Genomic DNA, 7938 nt, shown 5'->3' with positions numbered 1-7938 from the left:
TACATGGCACTTAATGCAGAATGGCATTAAGCATTTGGGTAATATGATGAAAGATGGCTCCGGGTTTCTTAAAGATATAAAGAAATGCATATACCAATATGATGAGGAAGAACAATTCGACAGAGCATGGTCTAGATTGCTTAGTGAAAATGGTGTTATGGATAATGCATGGTTGACACGCATGTATACACTTAGAAATAAATGGGCGAAGTGCTACATGAAAAACACATTCACATTAGGTATTCGAAGTACACAACTCAGTGAGAGTTTAAATAGTGATTTGAAGGATTATTTGAAGTCAACTTTGGATGTTGTGCAATTTTTTAAGCACTTTGAGAGAGTTCTTAATCAGAAGCGTGGCAATGAATTAAAAGTTGAATTTGAATCAACAAACAAGTTGCCATGACTTGCAAATTCAATGTCAATTGTCCAGAAACAAGCTGGGGAACTTTACACTCCTACCATTTATGCGTTATTTCAAGAGGAATATAATTGGATGACTGTTTGTTGCATCAGAGACCGAACTGATAGATTTCCCTTCATTGATTTTCGAGTTGGGATTGTTGATGTAGAAGGCGAATATCAAGTATGTTGTAACCCGCTTGTTGGAATTATATGTTGCGCTTGCAGGAAATTCGAAACAGATGGTCTTCTTTGTTGCCATTGTTTGAAAGTTTTAGATGTGCTCGACATAAAGCGTATTCCTGATTCCTACATTTTGAAGAGATGGACACGGGGAGCAAGAACTATGGTAGTTAATGACAATAGGGGGAAAGAAATTGAAGAGGACGTCAACCTGGACCGTACACAGCGGTATAGGCGTATTTGTCATGAATTTGTTCAAATAGCATCAGAAGCTGCTAACACATTTGAGGGTTACGAATTGATGAAAGATGCTGCTAATGAATTAAGATTGAAGGTTGGTAATATTAGAATCAACCCAGCCGATTGCCTTGATATGCCAATATTGCCTGATTTCTCAACTGACGTGTATGATGGGATACGTTTCAAACATAAAGAGAAAAGTAAAGGTGGAAGAAGGCTAAAGAGTTGGGTCGAAAAGCAAGGCAAAAAAAAAAAGAGTGGAGGGCCAAGTAATAATCAACAACTACAAGAACAACAACCAACTCCTGCCTCATACAATATGCAACTGTTTGATAACATTTATCCCGGTTACATGTCACTTAAGGTAAATACTTTTAGTTAGTTATGTTGTTTGCTGCATTTTTTATTTTCTTATATGAATCTGGATTGCCCTAATTTTCAATGTTCCCTGCAGGAGTCTATTTCCCATATGTCATCTCAAGCATCTACAGTTCATCAATCACAAGCATCTGCAGTTCATCAATCACTAGATGAAGATTGTATTTAGATTCATTTAATGAGGAACATTATTTATTTGCTATTAAATACATTCAGTTGATGAGGAACATTATTTATTTGCTATTAGATACATTCAGTCAATGAGGAACTAACTTTTTTTTTCTTTTTTGTGATTGCCAATACATCCAGGATATTAAGCATATTTTTATTGATGGATTAGTCTATAATGTACTAACCAATTTTTTTTTGTAGGTAAGGAGTCTTTAGCTCAAAATGGTAGAGCATCTGGGCTAATGCCCAGGTTATGGTGGTTCGAATCCACCAAGACTTTGGACAATCTAGGTTTGCTGTTACTTTTTTGGGTTGTGAATGAGTTCAGATTTGATGGAGTCTGTGCATGGTGAAAAGAGGTATTGATATGAATAATGTTTTACTGCTCAATATGTGTGTATCTTTCATAGAAGATTGAAACTATCGTCAGAAAAGAAATAGAATAATAGAAGTAGCACAGCATATTGATGATTAACTAAAGAGTCTATTCTACTGAAATGTTCTGAAATCTAGTTAAACTGCTAAAACAAAGATCTAACAACCATCAAATGATTGTCAATGGTTTGTTTTATTTCTAAACATCTAAATAGCCTAAATCTAGTCTATTCAAATCTCTTATTAAGTAGTTCATCTGAGGTCTGTGCCTGTTCCATGCTCTCAGCTTCAAGATTTCCACAGCTTTAGTCCCATTGTTGAAGGCAAACAAGTGTGCATCCTCATTAGTTGCTAGAGATGGATAAACTCGAGATGTGATGCATGTCTTCCCATCCAGCTCCAAAACTTTCCACAACAGAATGATCAATCTGTGTATACAAATACAATCCATGATTATGGAAGAAACAAGGAAAAAGAAAATAACAATTCAGAAAGACCCATAATGCTCATAACAGCATATGATTGTCTTTAGCTTTGTAAAATCTGAAGAAAACTGATGTGTACTCCTCTAGATTTTTGGAAGCCAATGTCAGCAACCCAAATGGTCCAATCCCACCTTGAACAGTAGCTCCCTTTTGGCCACAGAGCTGTTGGGGATCAACCCAAGTAGGAAAGAGACTACATTATTTCTGGTTGTAGAAATGCTGTCTACAACACTGCAAAAGGTTAGTGAAAGAGACTATTTTGTGGGAAGTTCCATTAGCTTCAAATCAGTTTGTTGCATTATTTCAAATACCCCCTGTTCCATTAGTGCATCGTGGTTGATTTTTCAGAATGAAGCTAGATCAGTGGATTATATTATCATTTTTCAGAAAAAAATTATGCAGCAGAACATGCTGAAATGGCATCTCATTGTTTTGTTTAAACAGGTTGGAGCAGAAAAAAATTATGCAGCAGAACATGTTGCCCACCAATGCTGAGTTGCTGTCCTGGGCAATGTATGACGAGGATGTTTCTTCAATTGATGACAATTCAGTGACGACTGCTAATGGTCTGTGGTTTACATAGCATTTGGGAGTGAAGCAGAATTGAGCGAGGAAGAATTGCATGAGGTAGCTCTTGGGCCAGAGCTATCTGGGTTTCCCTTCTTTTGGGCACTAAGAAACCCAGCAGGGCCTGAGGAAGACATCTTACCTATGTTACCATCAGGTTTTGTGAGCAGAACCCAAGGGCAGGGTATCATCTGTTTAGGATGGGCTCCTCAGAGAAGGATATTGGGACACCCTTCAGTGGGGGTATTCTTGACTCACTGTGGGTGGAGTTCGGTGATTGAAGCTCTTGCAGTAGGCTGTCCTCTGGTTTTATTACCTCTATCAAACGATCAAGCTTTGATTGCAAGGCTATTGGTGAGCAAGAATATTGGGGTGGAGATTCCAAGAGATGAACGAGATGGGTCATTTACAAGGGATTCGGTGGCCAAGTCAGTGAGGCTAGTAGTAGTGGACACAGAGGGGGAGCTGCAGAAAGCCAAAGCTAGAGAGATGAAAGAGGTGTTTGGAGACAAGGCTCGGCATGACCAATACATTGATGATTTCGATCAGTACCTCAGAAATAGTCCACTCTTTATATATATTTTGTTCCAAATGCTGTGCAGCACTAATGTTGATCCATCTAAGCCTGATTGTAGGAGTTGGACAGCTTCAATGGATGGATGGTACTTGTTCATATTTAATTATTTATGGCTTCTAGTTTAATTAGTGGATGAGTTGGAAAAGCTCTTTTGTTGAAGAAGATATGGAAGGTCTGTACCTAGGAAAGTGAAAATTTGTTGAAAATTTGTAAGATGAGTGGTCCTTTTCCCTTCTATGGAGAAAACAAGCCTTATGGCTCCTAGTTTAAACCATGGAGATGTATTTCTTGGTTTAATGGTCTCTATTTTAGATACATGTGCTAGGTCTGTTGCATGTGTAATTGTCCCAGAATCTAACTACATTGATCATATCATCCACATGCCCAACAAAGACCAGAAAGAACCAAGAAAAAGATGCCATATATGGAAGAACCTTTTTCTGGGTCCCAAATAGAACCACTGCACATATGAGGACGGAGACACTTTGTAGATCCCTGAAATATATCATGTTACTAGAAAATTTAATTTCTTGTGAATAGCCTCCTAAGGTGTTCCCACACTTTGCAAGAGCAAGGAATCACTTACATCATCTTAGATTATAATAGAGACAAAAAGCTCCTTTATAAAAGCAGTAGACCACATCCAAGGATCTGAGATTCTGAAAAATCAGAAGTGAAAAATCTCTGAAAGTGGTCAAACAGAAATGTATTATTTTATACTCTCTCAGCCAATAACTAAAGCTGGAATTCCAAGACAATAGAATTATTTAGGGTCCTGTTCAACTCATAGCCAAATACTGTACATATTTCTGAAACTTGACCAAGTTGCGGACATGAACAAGGATTTTTCCCTTCATAATGTAAAAGCAAAGCTTTTTATTCATGCACATCGTCTGGGTGAAAGAATATTTTTTTTGCAATGTAGACCATTGAGATCTGAGAATTTAGGAGCCATTTTGAAGGTCTTCCTGAAATGCTCTTGAAAATTTCATTGTCCAGGTCATGAGGGGGATGCCCAATGGTGAAGGACCAAAGCTTGTAGAGATAGAAGATTGAATTGAAGCTGTGGAAAGATTCCAATTTCATGAAAATGAAGAAGTGAGAAACATGGCAAATGGATAAGTTCATTTGCACTTTTGCGAGGCTATGGGCTTGATGAGAAGAAACAGCGTAACTGACAACTGATCGGCACCATTTTGTGTCTTCCCATTGCAGCTCCCTTCCTCTGGCTGTTTATGTAGGTAAGACCTCCCTTCCCACCCATGTACACAGTAATCCATGAAGGCTATGCATATTGAGGGAGAATTTGAAAAATAAAAGAGGCTAATGCATAACAAGCCTACCTAGTCCAGAAAAACATTCAGATACAATTAATTGTGAATGATTTATCATCTTTAGAGACAAGCAGCAAATTCAAGGTGCTTATGGGAAGGCTTTTCATTAACAAACAAAAGTTAATAATCATCCAAAAAGGAAAAAAAATTATGAAAAACATAAACTCTTGATCTTGTATTTACTCTATACATAATATGAAACACCACTTTAGTACTATTTACAAAGCCGTTACATAAAAGACATAGCACGAGAGAATTAACACCCAAATACATAGAAAGATGGTTAAACCATAATAATGGTTGAGCAACGACTGGTCCACTAGTACTTGTTTCCGCACTTGTTGACTATAGGAGGGTTGACGAATAGCTGAGATGACCCGTGTGTTCCTATTAACACTTTCTGTTGAATAACATGTTCCTGTGTCTACAGTCTCAGTATAATTCCTCGATACTAGGTCCAACCAAATAAAACATCCCGGATGTTTTCCGCCTACCGGACATCTGTAAAATCTTCGTCCAGGATTCCGCGCCGTTTGAGAAGTTCGGATGACCATCACCTCTCCACAGCTACACATCCGTTGTTGTGCATCCATTTCTCTGTAAAATGCAATATCCATAAGAAAATAATCGAAATGAATAGATTTCAAAGTTTCCATCATTTAATTTACAGCAAGTGGAGAGTGGAGAGTGGAGAGTGGAGAGAGGAGACACCCTCCTCCACCTCCACCATCTCCACTATCCATTCACTTGACCAAACTCATCATCTACCTTCCTTTCCTTCCTTCCTCCCTTCCCACATCCTCATTTCCTGATCACCTGCTTTACCTCCTAATTGGCCTTGCAACTCATAAACTTATTTGTATAAAGCTTCGATACTTGGATGGATTCAACAAACAAACAATACAAGAGATCTTCAGAAAAAAAAAATAAACAAACAATATAAGAAGCTTCCATATATGGTCTCCTTCATGGAATAGCATAATATAATGTCTTCCACCCATGTTAGCCTTGCTTTTAGGGGGCCACAAATGTCTTCAAACACCTAACTTAGGAGATACTATGAGTTATTAGTGCTCTTAGTGCCTTGCTGAACCATACCACATAGTTCCAGTAACATCAAAGGCTGCAAAAAAGACAACAGCGATACTACTGGAAAGTAAGGTTTCAATATTACCCATACCAAATCCTTTATATAGACATCACATGAAGAATGCTAGCTATACCTGACTCTAAAGCAGTCAGAGGTTACACAACATTTTGAGCTACCAGCTGAACCAGTTAAAGCTGCAAAACCAAAAAGAAAAAACCCCAAATTTTGTTGTCTCAAAGCTTCAGATCTTAGGCTTGGATTTCTGGAAGAGGGACTCTTCCAAGGAAAAATGCTTCCAGAGTTTTTCTATATTTGTTTGCAAATAGTCAAAATGGCATTTGGGCTTCAACTTTACAGAGGGCCTTCCAAAATTGACCTCCATCTATCACTTATGTTGCTATGATAAAAATAAGAAAGGTTCCACTTTTAACACTGAACAAATATAGACAGAAATGTCGTATAGAGAAACTCATTTCCATGCTTCGTTATGCTCCTCTTCCCCTCTCCTCTGTTCATTGTTACATCTTTTCCTTACTGCCCCCTTTCTTTCTCCATTTTCCTTGTCCCCAACCCACCCACCCCACCAAAAAAAAACAGAAGGAACATTTGATTGGTCCTTTATATACAAAAATTATGAATGTCTTTTTTCTGATTTTTTTTTTTGATTTTCTTAATTCCTATTTGACAGACCTCTCACCTTGTAAAGGGAGAATGATTGCAGGGGAAAACAACAAGACCAGAGTTCCTCTGCTCCTCTTCTCCTTTGCTACACGAAAAAAAAAATAAAAGAAAAACAAAAAGGTAATTAACAAGGAAGCTTCTGGTTAGAGAGTGAATAAGAAAATATCTAGGGTTTAAAAAAGAGTGAAGAGAGAAGAGAAGAGGAAAGTAAGTTTTAGGTTTCATACCTTAGGGTGATCGAACCAGTGTGCGCGAGAACTAGTAGGGAGCTTCGTTGAAGTTCGAAATCTCTCTCTAATTCGAGGCAACTGAGAGAGAGCGATATCGATGCGTAGGAGAGAGAACAGAGATTGAAGAAGTGGAACCAAAGGTTGCAGGGGCTTCGTTTATGTTCGAACACGCTCACTATTTCAAGAATAGCCGAGAGAGGGAATGAGAGAGATAACAGAGGGTGAAGAAGAAGAAGAAGAAGAAGAGAGGAGGAAACGGATTTTAAGGGAAAGAGAGGTGATCACGGGTTGGGTTGGCTCAGCCCATCTCTCGGTCTGGTTCACAAGGAGAAAACCGGTTTTGGTAACCTCAACCAACCCTCTTAATCCTAACCGTTGGTGATGCACCATCCACGTGTCGCTCTCTGCACCTAGCAAAACATGGAACAACAGACGATCAGAACAATAGAGGATTTTTATCCAGAAATGAATAGAGGAAAAAAAAAAAGAAAAACGATGAGGCTGTCCCATTGTTCTCTCGTCTTTATCATTATTATTATTATTTTTTTAAAAGACGCTGCTGGTGATTTAAGTTTCAAATCGTGAAAGCTAAGGGTGTAAGTTTAGCTTTGATAGTCCAAACCTATCTTAATTCATCTTGAGCTCAAATCCTGTCTAATCCGACTATGATGGTTAATCTGATTCAATCCGATCCAATCCTATATGGGGTTGGGCCAGACTTGAATTGAGGCATAGAAAACCCAGCTCGATCCTAATCCCTCTGAGTCTAACCCTGATTATATTGTACTTTGTAGAATGCAAGTGTTTCTCCTAGCCAAGGGAGTTTCTTGTGTAACAAGAATATGATAGAGAATAGAATAGCCAAAAGAGAGAGCACAAAGCCAAAGGAAAAACCCATCTCTACAGCCATGAAATAAGGAATGAGGAGAGGTGGGGGCATGCGATACTTGAGTTTCTTGGTCCTTATATATTGGAAAATTAAGCATTATTGTAGATCAAGATGAAATTCTAACAATAGTGAATGATTGGATTATATCTTAATATGTCGACTTTTGATGTAGAGGATTAAAAAAAGGGTCACATGGAAAAATAGGGGCGTATGGAATCTTCATGAAAAAATGATAAAATATCACGTTCAATATGGTTTAATGGAGGAATTCATTTTAGGGTTTTAATTAAAAAATCAGGTTTCAATTCATTTTAGGAATTGAAATCGTAATTGAAT

At 38.0% G+C, this 7938-nt stretch overlaps 1 long non-coding RNA gene across 1 annotated transcript; it reads right to left on the bottom strand.

The window, feature by feature from the left end:
- Positions 1 to 4908: 4908 nt before the first annotated feature.
- Positions 4909 to 7068, bottom strand: LOC122069986. The gene is made up of 3 exons (XR_006137615.1): positions 6711 to 7068; positions 6500 to 6568; positions 4909 to 5309 (listed from the first exon to the last, which is right to left on the bottom strand). It is a non-coding gene; the product is annotated as an uncharacterized LOC122069986 (long non-coding RNA).
- Positions 7069 to 7938: the final 870 nt, after the last annotated feature.

Source organism: Macadamia integrifolia, unplaced genomic scaffold (assembly GCF_013358625.1).
Source record: "Macadamia integrifolia cultivar HAES 741 unplaced genomic scaffold, SCU_Mint_v3 scaffold798, whole genome shotgun sequence".
Taxonomy (NCBI): Eukaryota; Viridiplantae; Streptophyta; class Magnoliopsida; order Proteales; family Proteaceae; genus Macadamia; species Macadamia integrifolia.
This window is presented reverse-complemented; position numbering and strand designations above follow the sequence as displayed.